Genomic DNA, 16,577 nt, shown 5'->3' on the forward strand with positions numbered 1-16,577 from the left:
CTGCCCATAGACTCAACACTGTCATAGACTCAGCACTGCCCATAGACTCAGCACTGCCCATAGACTCAACACTGTCATTGACTCAGCACTGTCATTGACTCAGCACTGCCCATAGACTCAGCACTGCGCATAGACTCAGCACTGCCCATAGACTCAGCACTGCCCATAGACTCAGCACTGCCCATAGACTCAACACTGTCATTGACTCAGCACTGCGCATAGACTCAACACTGCCCATAGACTCAGCACTGCCCATAGACTTAATACTGCCCATAGACTCAACTCTACCCATAGACTCAACACTGCCCATAGACTCAGCACTGCCCAATAGATTCAACACTGCCCCATAGACTCAACAGTGCCCCATAGACTCAGCACTGCCCATAGACTCTCACACTGCCCATAGACTCAGCACTGCCCATAGACTCAACACTGCCCCATAGACTCAACACTGCCCATAGACTCAACACTGCCCATAGACTCAGCACTGCCCATAGACTCAACACTGCCCATAGACTCAACTCTACACATAGACTCAACACTGCCCATAGACTCAGCACTGCCCCATAGACTCAGCACTGCCCCATAGACTCAACACTGCCCATAGACTCAACACTGCCCATAGACTCAACTCTGCCCATAGACTCAGCACTGCCCATAGACTCAACACTGTCATAGACTCAGCACTGCCCATAGACTCAGCACTGCCCATAGACTCAACACTGCCATAGACTCAAGCACTGCCCCATAGACTCAACACTGCCCCATAGACTCTGCAGGAGGAATGACACGCCTGCGCCGTGGGTTAGGCACCAACGGGGCAACATCCGGCTCGTCAGACGTGTCCCACACTCGGCCCCGTGTCGTGTGTCTTGTGGAGGGACGCGCGGCGTGACGGAGGGTTTCAACCAAGAAGGGCGAGCGAACCAGCGACGCCGTCCCCACTGAATTTTAATACATTGGGGACGCAGGACCTCAACCACCTCCACCGGACCCCGCCATGGCCTGTGGAGTTTCGCCGACGTGGACACCGGCACCTGGGGGCAGTGGAGCCACGCCCTGTCTCCCGGTGCCCACCGATGCGTGGACGTCCGAGGATCACGCAGTCGCAAACTCTCTCGCTGGGCGGGAAGCCGAAATTTCAATGGCAGCTTCCCGTGCCTCGGCCAACTTACGGAGGTGAAACCGCAAGTGGTCAACGAGCTATTCTATCTCCAGCCGAACGTCAGCGGGAGAAGAGGCATCCCTGCCGTACATTAAAAAGAACGGGTAAAATCCCGTCGCCGCGTGAGGTGCCATGTGGTATGCGGCAAGGGCCTGTTGTATATGGGCCTTTTCCCACAATTGATATGAATAATACTATTTACCGATATATATAAAAAAACCCATCGGTAAATAAATAAATAAACACCCTCAAACTGACAAGAACCGAGACCCAGAAAAAGCAGCTGGAGGTCGTAAAAATCCATTAAATAATAAACTCCGGGCAAACGGGGGGGGGGGGGGGGGGGGGGATACAGACTCCCCCTCCCCTCACACACCACAGGCCGCCAGGAGATGAACAATAAAGTAATAAAACCCCAAAATCAAAGAGGGAAAGATGAGGGGGAATTACTAATGAAGCCCGAGGGGAAATTCCAGGCTTCAAAGACTCCATCGTGGAACTCCCAGACAATGAGACGCCACGCAAAGGAGAGGTTTAAACAATCTTACCCTTCGTTGCTATTAATACAACGGTTATAGTTCAGAACTTAGCAACAAATGAGTCGACATCATAAAGAATCCACACACTCACTAAGAAAATCCAAACTACAATCTACATAGCGGGTCATTACTTCACGTACATAATATTAACACTAACGTTATTCACCTTAAATTACATTACAGCTTGCCATTACACGACCTTGCAAAAACCAAGGGATATGAATTCCAACAATCAAGAAACTGACCTCTTAAACTCAGGACATCAAAAATAAAATAAAATAAATAATAACTCAAGCATAACAGCACGGAACGAAAATTAATGAAACCTAGGAAGTGCGTCGTGATGACGGTGTTAAATCACAAATCTTGGGAAACGTGAGCCAAGATGATAATTGTGCAGTATTAAACCGAGGGTTATCGAGAAGGGATGAGGCAGAATGGGTCGGGCTTACACAACCAGGATAGACTGTGTCCCATAGGGAAGGAGCCTCCCAACCGTCTTTGTCTTCCCGCAGCACGGACGGCAAGGAATGTAACACCTTGGGGAGGGCGACGGTGATCACAGGAAGGGACACAGATGGCTTGGGAGAACACACACACAAACACGTACGGCACACCCCCCCACACAACGCAGAGCGAGATCAAAGAGAGATCCGGTCCTTTGTAAGAAGGCGGAGCCAGAGAAAGAAACTTTGGCATAAAAAGAGAGACCCGCGAGCATTGAAAGCAGAAGATCAGCGACCAGCGGCAAAAGACGGCGACCAACCCGAAGATACCAGCCAACCACCGACGCAGAAGAAGACTCAACAACTCACCCAGAATGGCGAGGCTCGCTGTTTAGCGACATGCTACGCCGTGCGAATTCAGCACCATCAGAAGAAGTATCGCTCGAAAAGCATTCCGCTCTGAACCTCGACTCACAAGAGTCCAGCAGGTCTAGCTAAGCTGACGAGAGTTCCAGCATCAGCCACCAGAGGGCGGAAAGAGCCAAAACGTCGACCAAGCCTGCCATCAACGAACGAAGCATCATCCATCGCCAGAGAGCGCGCCACCAAGCGACACCGAGCACCGTGTCAACTGCCAGCGATCGAGCTGCGAGCATCATCTGCCGACGGATCATCGCGCCGACGGCGAGCACCGTGTCAACTCGTCAACCTGCTGTGGGCCGAACGCCGGCCGACGGCGTGAAAGAAGGCAACCCCGCTATTCGTATGATACGCACTCTGCCCCACACATCACCTGGCGTCTGCTTGATGCAAATAATTGATCCCGAACACTTACCCACTCAACCTAATTCATACCACTCAACACATACACGAATAATTAATAAGAAGCCTAATTATCAAATACACGAACCATCAGCTGGCCGTGAAGGCATCGCGGCTCACCGAGTGATGAGAATACGTCGTTATAAGTACATTAATTATTGTTACGTGATTTTACTTCCAATCGCATAGGTTACCAATAGATTCATCGATACAACTAAACATTTTGAAACCTTCGCTACGATTCTATATGCTCACAGAGAGAAATAGTGTTAAACCGGTTTCTTTATCATACAATCTTGCTCACGAATTAATTAATGGGAGAGCACGTACCGCCACACACCTTATTCCAAGACATCTCGTTAATTATATAATCTTGCCGATGAAGCTATTGACGTTTATATTTGTGCCTTTGGGGTATCATAATTGCTTTGATCGCCTTTCGCACGAATATCGTCGGATGAATTTTGAAGGACTTTTATTCGTATTTGCCGTGTATGCTCGTGGTACTCTGAAGTAATCAATTCATCTGTTACCCAATTAACAACGTGATTACTGAGGGTTGAATGTATGGTCAATGAGGGGAACATCACCTGGAGTACTGTGTTGACAATTTCAAGCATAATAGTTCGCATATTAGAATGTGTTAAAGTTTTGTTAGAATATTGTGCATGCCTGTCTTAAAAAAAAACTCTCCCTATCACCAAGTGAGCTTGCGTTGCGCGGTGGAATTAATCATAGGTGCTGTTGCCATAGTGAAACAACGCAATCACTGATGTTAAATGTCCTACTACCTGAGAGAAAATTCCCCGATGGTACTGTGTTGATAATTCCAAGCATGAGAGTTCGCATAGTATAGTGTTAAGGTTTCGTTTAGAATAAAATTGCTTAACACAGAAGTGATTGAGTGTTTCTTTCCTGAGTTCATGCATAATAATCTTATTTATAAGGACTGCATCCTGCATTGAGACTTGAATTTGGAGACCTGACATAAACACCAATACATAATCAGTAAATGTTAAAGCGAGAATAAGAGTATTAGACCGATTAATAATACGAACCTAGACAATGAAGCCGAGTTTAATCTAGCACACTTACAGCACACCTGCATAACTTCATACGATTAATTGTATTATCCCGATTGATGATACGACCCTCGTCAGCGAGGCAGGGCCCAATTATCATAATTGTGTACATTAGCATAATCGCACGCACGCGCATACATTTGTACGATTATCTCTCGAATTAGCATATTTTATGCGCATAATTTCATCTATTTACAAAACTTCGGATAATTACACATTTTTCCAAATTTCATTTAATTTTTATTATTTTCATAAAATTTTCAATACCAACATATACAACAGACCCCTGGAATCTGCAAGTCCCAATCGAGGTGGGATTCATCGACCTGATGGCATAACATAGCGGTGAGAGTTCTATGCAGGTGCTCCACCATGCCGTCGGTCTGGGGATGGTAGGGCGAAGTGCGCACTTTCTTAGTGCCCAACAGGCGGCACACATCATTCAGCAGGACTCCTGAAAAATTTCTTCCCTGATCGGTCACCAACCGTTCTGGTGCGCCCTTGTCCAGGACGTAGCCCTGAACAAAGGCGTCCATGACGGGCGCTGCCGACTGGTTGGGGAGGGCCCAGGCCATAGGCCACCGTGTAAAATACTCCACCCCAAACAGAAGGTACTTATTACCCCGTGGCGTAGTAGGAAAAGGGCCCAAAATATCGAGAACCACCAACTCGTTTACACGAGACACCGAAATGGGTTGCAGGGGCGGGCATGCGGTTTTAACCGGCGGTTTTCGTTGCGCGCAATGGGTGCACCCCAGTAGAATGTCGGTTACATCGCGCAGCATGCCCGGCCAGAAAAATTGCAATCGCAACAACCCAATGGTTTTATGAACCCCCCAGGTGTAACAAGCGCTCGTGCGCTGCCCATATGGCTTTACATCGCAAGGCGGAGGGCACGACGATTTTATGTTGACACGAGTCGGCATCCCAATGCATCAGCAAGCCGAGCTTCATAACAAATGAATTGAATTTCCCTTGACGCGGAGGCGCATTATTTGCGTGATGACGCAACTGCAACAATGACATATCGTCGCTCTGGTGCCAACCCCATTCGGCCAAAGTCAGCCCCAGCAAGTCGTCACTGGCCGTTGGATCTGCATGATCCAACATCGGCGCTGAGGCGACGGGAAGCGCGGCGGACACCGTTTCGAGAGGCGCGACCTGCGCAGGCAGTGGCGGCTTACAACGGCCAGAGCCCGTAAAGCATGCACATTTTTGAGCCGGCGGGAGGCGAGACAACGCATCGGCATTCGTGTGTTGTCCACCCTTACGGTAAGTAACATTGAAATCATAGTCCTGAAGGAGTCCGAGCCACCGAGAAAGCTGGCCGGACGGTTGGTCATAGGCAATGACCCTTTCAATGCCATCAACCTTTTGGGACTGAACACCCCCAATCCCCGTATTGCTAGCACACTAATGGTACGGAAAAATCGGGGTATGCAAGGGACGGTGCCGTTACCAGTGCATTCCGCAAGGAGTCGAATGCGGCCTGTTCCGCATCCCCCCAATGAAACATCACCCCTTTGGACGTAAGGGCATGAAGCGGTTTGGCAATCGTCGTAAATCCAGCAACAAAACAGCGGTAATATGACGCAAAACCAATAAAACTGCGAACATCGCCCGCAGATGTAGGGGTCGGCCATTGTCGAACGCATTTAGTTTTTTCAGGGTCGGTAGAAATTCCTGAGTGGCTGACTATGTGGCCCAAAGAGCGCACAGACTCACAAAGAAGGTGACACTTCTGCGGCTTGAATTTTAAGTTAGCGGCCCGCATTTTCAAGAAGACAGCACGCAGTCGCTCAATGTGTTCGCCAAACGTGCGGCTAAAGACGATGACGTCGTCAAGATAAATGAGACATGAGTCCCACTGGAGCCCAGCGAGGACCAGCTCCATGAGCCTCTGGAACATCGCTGGGGCCGAGTGGAGACCCATGGGCAACTATTAAACTCAAAAAGGCCCTGTGGTGTCCAAAAAGAAGTCTTAGGTTTTGATGCTTCGTCAAGGGGGAGTTGCCAAAACCCCGACAGAAGGTCCAAAGTGGAGAAATAGTGCGCCCCTGCCAGGGCATCCAATGACTCATCCATACGAGGGAGAGGGTAGGCGTCAGCTACCGATATTTCATTTAGGCGCCGAAAATCAACGCAAAAATGAAGACTGCCATCGTGCTTTTTGACCAGCACTATTGGAGCACCCCAGCGACTAGTGGAAGGAGAAATGAGATCGGCCTCCAGCATGTCATCCACAGCCGATGAAACATGCTACTTCTCCGCCGGGCTAAGCCAAAACGGGTTTTCTCGAATAGGGGCAGCGTCACCAGTATCAATGTGGTGACGCAGCAGCTTGGTGCAGCCAATATCAAATTTAGATTTACTGAATATATCAGAAAATTCTCGCAGAAGAGCGCGCAATTTAATTAGCTGCGAACCAGACAGAACGCCTGTGTCTGCGCAGAGCGCGTCCAACCATTCCTCATCTGATTCAGAAGGAGGTGGAACCTGTGGCCTGTTAAGCACGTGTCCCACGACTCCGGTCCCCAGAGGCACTGGGGTCGCGTGAGCGAACACAGTTCCTTGCGGAATGACGGTTGTGGATAATTCGACATTCAAAACCTGCAAGAACGGCTCCCTGTCAGCTGCTACGAGGGTCTGTGCAGCCACTAAATCCAACTCTTTAACAGCTGTGTTCGAAGGTCCCAGCAAAATGCCATGTGCCAAGGCGTCCGGGGCTAGCGGTTTCTTTAGTCGCAAGGGCACGAGCATTTGTGTCCCTGGCGGAATGCGGACTGTGCTGGCGATGAACACCTGCACAGAGGCATTTGCTGGCGATCGAGCTGCGAGCGTCATCTGCCGACGGATCATCGCGCCGACGGCAAGCACCGTGTCAACTCGTCAACCTGCTGTGGGCCGAACGCCGGCCGACCGCGTGAAAGAAGGCAACCCCGCTATTCGTATGATACGCACTCTGCCCCACACATCACCTGGCGTCTGCTTGATGCAAAGAATTGATCGCGAACACTTACCCACTCAACCTAATTCATACCACTCAACACATACACGAATCATTAATAAGAAGCCTAATTATCAAATACACGAACCATCAGCTGGCCGTGAAGGCATCGCGGCTCACCGAGTGATGAGAATACGTCGTTATAAGTACATTCATTATTGTTACGTGATTTTACTTCCAATCGCATAGATTACCAATAGATTCATCGATACAACTAAACATTTTGAAACCTTCGCTACGATTCTATATGCTCACAGAGAGAAATAGTGTTAAACCGGTTTTCTTTATCATACAATCTTGCTCACGAATTAATTAATGGGAGAGCACGTACCGCCACACACCTTATTCCAAGACATCTCGTTAATTATTATAATCTTTCCGATGAAGCTATTGACGTATATTTGTGCCTTTGGGGTATCATAATTGCTTTGATCGCCTTTCGCACGAATATCGTCGGATGAATTTTGAAGGACTTTTATTCGTATTTGCCGTGTATGCCCGTGGTACTCTGAAGTAATCAATTCATCTGTTACCCAATTAACAACGTAATTATTGAGGGTTGAATGTATGGTCAATGAGGGGAACATCACCTGGAGTACTGTGTTGACAATTTCAAGCATAATAATTCGCATATTAGAATGTGTTAAAGTTTTGTTAGAATATTGTGCATGCCTGTCTTAAAAAAAAAACTCTCCCTATCACCAAGTGAGCTTGCGTTGCGCGGTGGAATTAATCATAGGTGCTGTTGCCATAGTGAAACAACGCAATCACTGATGTTAAATGTCCTACTACCTGAGAGAAAATTCCCCGATGGTAGTGTTGATAATTCCAGGCATGAGAGTTCGCATAGTATAGTGTTAAGGTTTCGTTTAGAATAAAATTGCTTAACACAGAAGTGATTGAGTGTTTCCTTCCTGAGTTCATGCATAATAATCTTATTTATAAGGACTGCATCCTGCATTGAGACTTGAATTTGGAGACCTGACATAAACACCAATACATAATCAGTAAATGTTAAAGCGAGAATAAGAGTATTAGACCGATTAATAATACGAACCTAGACAAAGAAGCCGAGTTTAATCTAGCACACTTACAGCACACCTGCATAACTTCATACGATTAATTGTATTATCCCAATTGATGATACGACCCTCGTCAGCGAGGCAGGGCCCAATTATCATAATTGTGTACATTAGCATAATCGCACACGCACGCGCATAAATTAGTACGATTATCTCTCGAATTAGCATATTTTATGCGCATAATTTCATCTATTTACAAAACTTCGGATAATTACGCATTTTTCCAAATTTCATTTAATTTTTATTATTTTCATAAAATTTTCAATACCAACATATACAACAGACCCCTGGAATCTGCAAGTCCCAATCGAGGTGGGATTCATCGACCTGATGGCATAACATAGCGGTGAGAGTTCTATGCAGGTGCTCCACCATGCCGTCGGTTTGGGGATGGTAGGGCGAAGTGCGCACTTTCTTAGTGCCCAATAGGCGGCACGCATCATTCAGCAGGACTCCTGAAAAATTTCTTCCCTGATCGGTCAGCAACCGTTCTGGTGCGCCCTTGTCCAGGACGTAGCCCTGAACAAAGGCGTCCATGATGGCCGCCGCCGACTGGTTGGGGAGGGCCCAGGCCATAGGCCACCGTGTAAAATACTCCACCCCAACCAGAAGGTACTTATTACCCCGTGGCGTAGTAGGAAAAGGGCCCAAAATATCGAGAACCACCAACTCGTTTACACGAGACACCGAAATGGGTTGCAGGGGCGGGCATGCGGTTTTAGCCGGTGGTTTTCGTTGCGCGCAATGGGTGCATCCCAGTAGACTGTCGGTTACATCGCGCAGCATGCCCGGCCAGAAAAATTGCAATCGCAACAACCCAATGGTTTTATGAACCCCCCAGGTGTAACAAGCGCTCGTGCGCTGCCCATATGGCTTTACATCGCAAGGCGGAGGGCACGACGATTTTATGTTGACACGAGTCAGCATCCTAATGCATCAGCAAGCCGAGCTTCATAACAAATGAATTGAATTTCCCTTGACACGGAGGCGCATTATTTGCGTGATGACGCAACCGCAACAATGACATATCGTCGCTCTGGTGCCGACCCCATTCGGCCATAGTCAGCCCCAGCAAGTCGTCACTGGCCGTTGGATCTGCATGATCCAACATCGGCGCTGAGGCGACGGGAAGCGCGGCGGACACCGTTTCGAGAGGCGCGACCTGCGCAGGCAGTGGCGGCTTACAACGGCCAGAGCCACGTAAAGCATGCACATTTTTGAGCCGGCGGGAGGCGAAACAACGCATCGGTATTCATGTGTTGTGCACCCTTACGGTAAGTAACATTGAAATCATAGTCCTGAAGGAGTCCGAGCCACCGAGAAAGCTGGCCGGACGGTTGTTCATAGGCAATGACCCTTTCAATGCCAACAACCTTTTGGGACTGAACACCCCCAATCCCCGTATTGCTAGCACACAAATGGTACGGAAAAATCGGGGTATGCAAGGGACGGTGCCGTTACGAGTGCGTTCCACAAGGAGTCGAATGCGGCCTGTTCCGCATCCCCCCAATGAAACATCACCCCTTTGGACGTAAGGGCATGAAGCGGTTTGGCAATCGTCATAAAGCCAGCAACAAAACAGCGGTAATATGACGCAAAACCAATAAAACTGCGAACATCGCCTGCAGATGTAGGGGTCGGCCAGTGTTGACCGCATTTGGTTTTTTCAGGGTCGGTAGAAATTCCCGAGTGGCTGACTATGTGGCCCAAATAGCGCACAGACTCACGCAGAAGGTGACACTTCTGCGGCTTGAATTTTAAGTTAGCGGCCCGCATTTTCAAGAAGACAGCATGCAATCGCTCAATGTGTTCGCCAAACGTGCGGCTAAAGACGATGACGTCGTCAAGATAAATGAGACATGAGTCCCACTGGAGCCCAGCGAGGACCAGCTCCATGAGCCTCTGGAACATCGCTGGGGCCGAGTGGAGACCCATGGGCAATCTATTAAGCTCAAAAAGGCCCTGTGGTATCCGAAAAGCAGTCTTAAGTTTTGACGCTTCGTCGAGGGGGAGTTGCCAAAACCCTGACAGAAGGTCCAAAGTGGAGAAAAGTGCGCTCCTGCCAGGGCATCCAATGATTCATCCATACAAGGGAGAGGGTAGGCGTCAGCTACCGAGATTTTATTTAGGCGCCGAAAATCAACGCAAAAATTAAGACTGCCATCATGCTTTTTGACCAGCACAATTGGAGCACCCCAGGGACTAGTGGAAGGAGAAATGATATCGGCCTCCAGCACATCATCCACAGCCGATTTAACATGCTGTTTCTCCGCCGGGCTAAGCCGAAACGGGTTTTGTCAAATAGGGGCAGCGTCACCAGTATCAATGTGGTGACGCAGCAGCTCAGTGCAGCCAATATCAAATTTAGATTTACTGAATATATCAGAAAATTCTCGCAGAAGAGCGCGCAATTAAATTCGCTGCGAACCAGACAGAACGCCTGTGTCTGCGCAGAGCGCGTCCAACCATTCCTCATCTGATTCAGAAGGAGGTGGAACCTGTGGCCTGTTAAGCACGTGTCCCACGACTCCGGTCCACAGAGGCACCGGGGTCGCGTGAGCGAGCACAGTTCCTTGCGGAATGATGGTTGAGGACAATTCAACATTCAAAACCTGCAAGAACGGCTCCCTGTCAGCTGCTACGTGGGTCTGTGCAGCCAGTAATTCCAACCCTTTAACAGCTGTGTTGGAAGGTCCCGGCAAAATGTTGGGACGCCGAGGCGTCCGGCGCTAGCGGTTTTTTAAGTCGCAATGGCACGAGCATTTGTGTCCCTGGCGGAATGCGGACTGTGCTGGCGACGAACGCCTGCACAGAGGCATTTGCCGTGCGCAGATGTGAGGGCGTGGGCAAGAACGTCATCCGTCGACCCGACGGGAGTTCTATGCAGCCTTCATCTACAAGGATCTTAATAGGCATTTTCGCGAGAAAGTCAGTGCCTAACAAACACGGCACGGCGAGGGAGGAAGAGACCAAAATAGGCCCCACCAATTTAATGTCACCAATTGAAATTTGCGCACGAATTTGCCCAATAATGCCCAGCGAACTTCCACAGTTGAAGCACGTCATGTCGCTGCGTGGAGGAGGCTGTCCCCGCTGCTGGTCATTGCGGCGATCAGCGTGGTCGGACGATCGTCGGCCCCTTGACCTGGTCGCCATGAAGGCCCGGTCGGGGGAGAATTTGGTGTCCCTGCTGGCAGGCTCCGATGTCGAAGCCGAGGCGGCGATGGTCGAATCCGTGTGGAGTAGTAGATCCGCGTGGATGCTCCGAGCGGCTCGTAGCGAGCACATACTGTCGTCGTCCACCGCTTGGATGACGATGTGCAGCTCGCGCGCCAGTTCCAGCATCGTCTGGAGGACGATAGCATCGATGGCTTCATCGTCCATGCGGGGGTAACCCGCTCTTGCCATCGCGAGTAGAGTGGTCCGGAACGCTAGTGGAGACTCTTTAGGGTGGCGTCGCCTATCATAAAACCGGCTGCGGACGTCAGACGGAGGCCCGTAGACGTTGGACATCCGTCGGAGGGTCGATTGTAGAGTCGCCCTTCGTTGCCTGGGTATGGTGAGGAGCGAGGCGAGAGCGTCGTCGTCCAAGGTGGCCGGTAGCACTCGACGCGCCTGTGCATCCGACCAGCCCACCATATCTTGGTGGCTCAGGAAGCGACGCTGGAACGCCGCCCAGTCGCCCCCTGTAGACGCGAATTCACGAAAGATGGGCAGGCGCTGTTGGAGGGTGGACGTCGTTTCCTCCTCAGCCTGGACAGTCTCGAGCCGGAAATCGGCGATCGCCTGGCCGATAGCGTCTACTGTACTCTGTCGGTACTGTGATGATGCGGCATCGGCTGAGTAGCGTGAGTTAACAGCTTCGCGCGCTGATGACTCTACAGGGTGTAATTGGCCCCCAACATTCCCAGAATGCCCTTGGCTTCCGCTTCCGGCGGGACCACGTGGTTCCTCGGCGGGAAAATCAAAATGTCCGTCTTGGCCGATGGCGGGAACATCCGCCGGTGGCTGATTCGATCCGCCCGCGACCTCCGAGTTGATCTTGTCAAGAATGGAGGCCGCAGCATGTAGAAGTTGGGCAAGACGGCTGTGTGCTGCCCGGAGTCCGTCCCCCATGGCAGGAGGAGCAACCGGCTGCTGAGCCGGTGGATGGGCGGCTGGCAACGCGCCGGCATTTTCAGCGGTGTTGGCGGTTCCCTCAGGTGAGTCAGAGTTTTCTTCATTCTGACTTCGCACGTGGGCCGAACTTCTCGTTTCCATTTTCAACCACTTCTGACTCCAGTTGTAGTGTTTATAATGACGAATAAACTTCTTACGAGGCACACTCTGTTTATTGTAATACTTCTCTTAAACAGTCCTTAACACACAGAGGGGTATACGGTCCCCTCACCCGATACCCTAAGAAGATACAGCCTCCGGACTTAGCGTGACCTACACACAGGTCTCTTCCTAACCTAAGGAGGTACAGCCTCCTATCTTGGCGGGACTTACTCACACGTCTACCGCTATCCTAGAGTCCTCCGGCTGGGACCTAGGGGAGGCTATCTAACCCACCGCTGGCCCGGTGGGTCTTGACCACTGGATACGCCGAGCCTTATCCCTCAGAAGGGCTGGAAGGCCGGGTCCAGGGTCCTGACTATCTTCAGCCCGGGCTTCAGTCTTCGTGTAGGGAGAGAACTCCTCGCACTCTGCGTGGTCACCCTTCTTATACCCGTTTGTGGCCAGGTGTAACCAATCCCACATTCCCACGTGTAACTGTCTGATTGGTTCTTACCAAACTGTGGCTACGATCCACTTCACCTCGTCTGAGCCCAACCATTATGTACACAGAGGTAACGCTGCACTGCCCCTTTGATACCTAGTGGCAATGCAGGTTACCAAACAGTGAGTAGTTAACACCTCTCCAAACTCAACATTGCCCCATAGACTCAACACTGCCCATAGACTCAACACTGCCCATAGACTCAACACTGCCCATAGACTCAACACTGCCCATAGACTCAGCACTGCCCATAGACTCAGCACTGCCCATAGACTCAACACTGCCCATAGACTCAACACTGCCCATAGACTCAACACTGCCCATAGACGCTACACTACCCATAGACTCAACACTGCCCATAGGCTCAGCACTGCATCATAGATATCGATCAGATGGACAAATCATCCACCTGTTGGATGTTCAAATCATCCATCGGTCGGATGGACAAATCGTCCACCGTTCGCATGTTACAATCATCCACCGTTCGGATGTTCAAATCATCCACCTGTCGGATGTTCAAATCATCCACCTTTCGGATGTTCAAATCATCCACTGGTCGGATGTTCAAATTATCCACCGTTCGGATGTTTAAATCATCCACCTGTCGGATGGACAAATCATCCACCGTTCGGATGTTCAAATCATCCACCTGTCAGATTTTCCAATCATCCACCTTTCGGATGGACAAATCGTCCACCGTTCGGATGTTACAATCATCCACCGTTCGGAGGTTCAAATCATCCACCTGTCGGATGGACAAATCATCCACCGTTCGGATGTTCAAATCATCCACCGGTCGGATGTTCAAATCATCCACCTGTCGGATGGACAAATCATCCACCTGTCGCATGTTCAAATCATCCAACTGTCGCATGTTCAAATCATCCACCGGTCGGATGTTCAAATCATCCACCATTCGGATGTTTAAATCATCCACCTGTCGGATGTTTAAATCATCCACTGGTCGGATGTTTAAATCATCTACCGGTCAGATGGACAAATCATCCAACGGGCAGATGTTCAAATCATCCACCGGTCGAATGTTCAAATCATCCACAGGTCGGATGTTCAAATCATCCACCGGTCGGTGTTCAAATCATCCACAGGTCGGATGTTCAAATCATCCACCTGTCGGATGGACAAATCATCCACTGGTCGGATGTTAGAATCATCCACCTGTCGGATGGACAAATCATCCACCGGTCAGATGTTCAAATCATCCACCGGTCAGATGTTCAAATCATCCACCGTTCGGATGGACAAATCATCCACCCATCGGATGTTCAAATCATCCACCTGTCGGATGTTCAAATCATCCACCGTTCGGATGTTTAAATCATCCACCGGTCGGATGTTCAAATCATCCACCGTTCGGATGTTTAAATCATCCACCTGTCAGATGTTTAAATCATCCACCGTTCGGATGTTATAATCATCCACCTGTCGCATGGACAAATCATCCACCAGTCAGATATTCAAATCATCCACCGTTCGGATGGACAAATCACCCACCCGTCGGATGTTCAAATCATCAACCGTTCGGATGTTCAAATTATCCACCGGTCAGATGGACAAATCATCCACCTGTCGGATGTTCAAATCATTCACTTGTCGGATGGACAAATCATCCACCGTTCGGATGTTCAAATTATCCACCAGTCAGATGGACAATCATCCACCGGTCAGATGTTCAAATCATCTACCGGTCAGTTGGACAAATCATCCACCGGTCGGATGTTCAAATCATCCACTGTTCGGATGTTCAAATCATCCACCTGTCGGATGGACAAATCATCCACTGGTCGGATGTTTAAATCATCCACCGGTCAGATGGACAAATCATCCAATGGGCAGATGTTCAAATCATCCACCGGTCGAATATTCAAATCATCCACCGGTTGGATGTTCAAATCATCCACCGGTCGGATGTTCAAATCATCCACCGGTCGGATGTTCAAATCATCCACCTGTCGGATGGACAAATCATCCACTGGTCGGATGTTTAAATCATCCACCGTTCGGATGTTCAAATCATCCACCTGTCGGATGGACAAATCATCCACTGGTCGGATGTTTAAATCATCCACCGGTCAGATGGACAAATCATCCAACGGGCAGATGTTCAAATCATCCACCGGTCGAATGTTCAAATCATCCACCGGTCGGATGTTCAAATCATCCACCGGTCGGATGTTCAAATCATCCACCGGTCGGATGGACAAATCATCCGGAGGCAACGTGGCGATTCGCGCGTACGGTGCTGGGCTGACGCCCCCAGAAGCTGGCACGCAAACGACGGCGTAGCAGCAGCAGCAGCAGCGTCAGCGCCCTCCACCCCGAGGCTCTCCGAGACATCACAATGCTGATTAGGCGACGGACATTAAAGGCGCCGGTTAAATCCTCTCTCGGGATCGCAGTATTCTTGCGGGCGGGCGGGCGGGCGTGCGTGCGTGCTGGCATTGCGTGCGCGACCGGTGGGAGTCTGCGAGCGTGTGTACCTATAATTTATCTGTCCAACATATTTGTGCCAAAGCCGAAGAATGTGATGACTTGCTGCTAAAGCTTTCAGCGAATTCCTCCCTAACAGCTGACCCAAGGGAGGGGTGTTGGGGGGGGGCAGTGCCAGATTATTCGAGTAGCACAAGTAGCTACATATGTAGTAGTAGCTACATATGTAGCTACTACTACATGTGTAGTAGCTACATATGTAGCTACGGGCCCCGCACTTTCAAGGCCCCCGCGCTAAATGCTTTCAAGCTATCAATTCCGGTTCAGTGATTCTGCACTTGCTCTATTACTAGAGTACTATACTGCCTTCATCTTGTATGAACGACTGGGCGTTTAAGCTTAGCGATTTGTCGTATTATCTGGTTGTATAGCAAATGAAAAAATACAATGACTTTACTATGCAAGTTAAAAATGTATGTTTTTTAAAAATATTTACGTGTTTTATTATTTTATTTAGGGCTCCTTTATAACATATGCTAAGGCCCTGCACTAGCTTAGTCCGGCACTGGGGGAGGGGCGGCGTGGGTGGGGGGGGCTTAGGGGGGGAGGCGGTGGGGGGGGGGGCATAGTGGGGGGGGGGGGCGTGGTGGGGGGGGGCGTGGTGGGGGGAGGGGGCTTTCCTGCCCACTCTTCACGAACTTGCTTCATTGTTACTGTTGGGCGTCATTCGTCATTGCGATGTGTTCTCTGCCCGTGCTCTAAATTTCCGCACGATGATAATCCACTCCTTTGAGCCATTATTTGTGGCCACGTGGCTCCTGAAACATAAGTTGATAGCTCAGTGTGCTTTGCCTCTGTTTAAGTAAATAAACAAACAAATTTTGTTTAATGAGTGTATATTTTTAAGTGATTTGTTTACCATTTCCTATACACTCCTATCGTGTTTTTTTGGATTGTGTTTGTTGTCGTAACGTGCTGACTCGCCCCTTCTAGACATCTGTGAAACAACGGGCTTCATAGCTAATCGGATTCCTCCAGTCCAAATACATATTCTGATTCTAATTTTTTTATGCTGAGTCGACCTAGGGGAGGCCCTGGCCCGGTACAGATGGTCCTCACCGATTTTGGTCGTGAGTGGGAATTGAACTCGGGTCACCGGCTTAGTAGCGCAGTGCGCAAACTACTACGCTAACCGCTCTCCACGACCAACACCATCAATAGCAA

This window comes from Petromyzon marinus, chromosome 60 (assembly GCF_048934315.1).
Source record: "Petromyzon marinus isolate PM22_M1 ecotype Great Lakes invasive population chromosome 60, UKy_Petmar_22M1.pri1.0, whole genome shotgun sequence".
Lineage (NCBI taxonomy): Eukaryota > Metazoa > Chordata > Hyperoartia > Petromyzontiformes > Petromyzontidae > Petromyzon > Petromyzon marinus.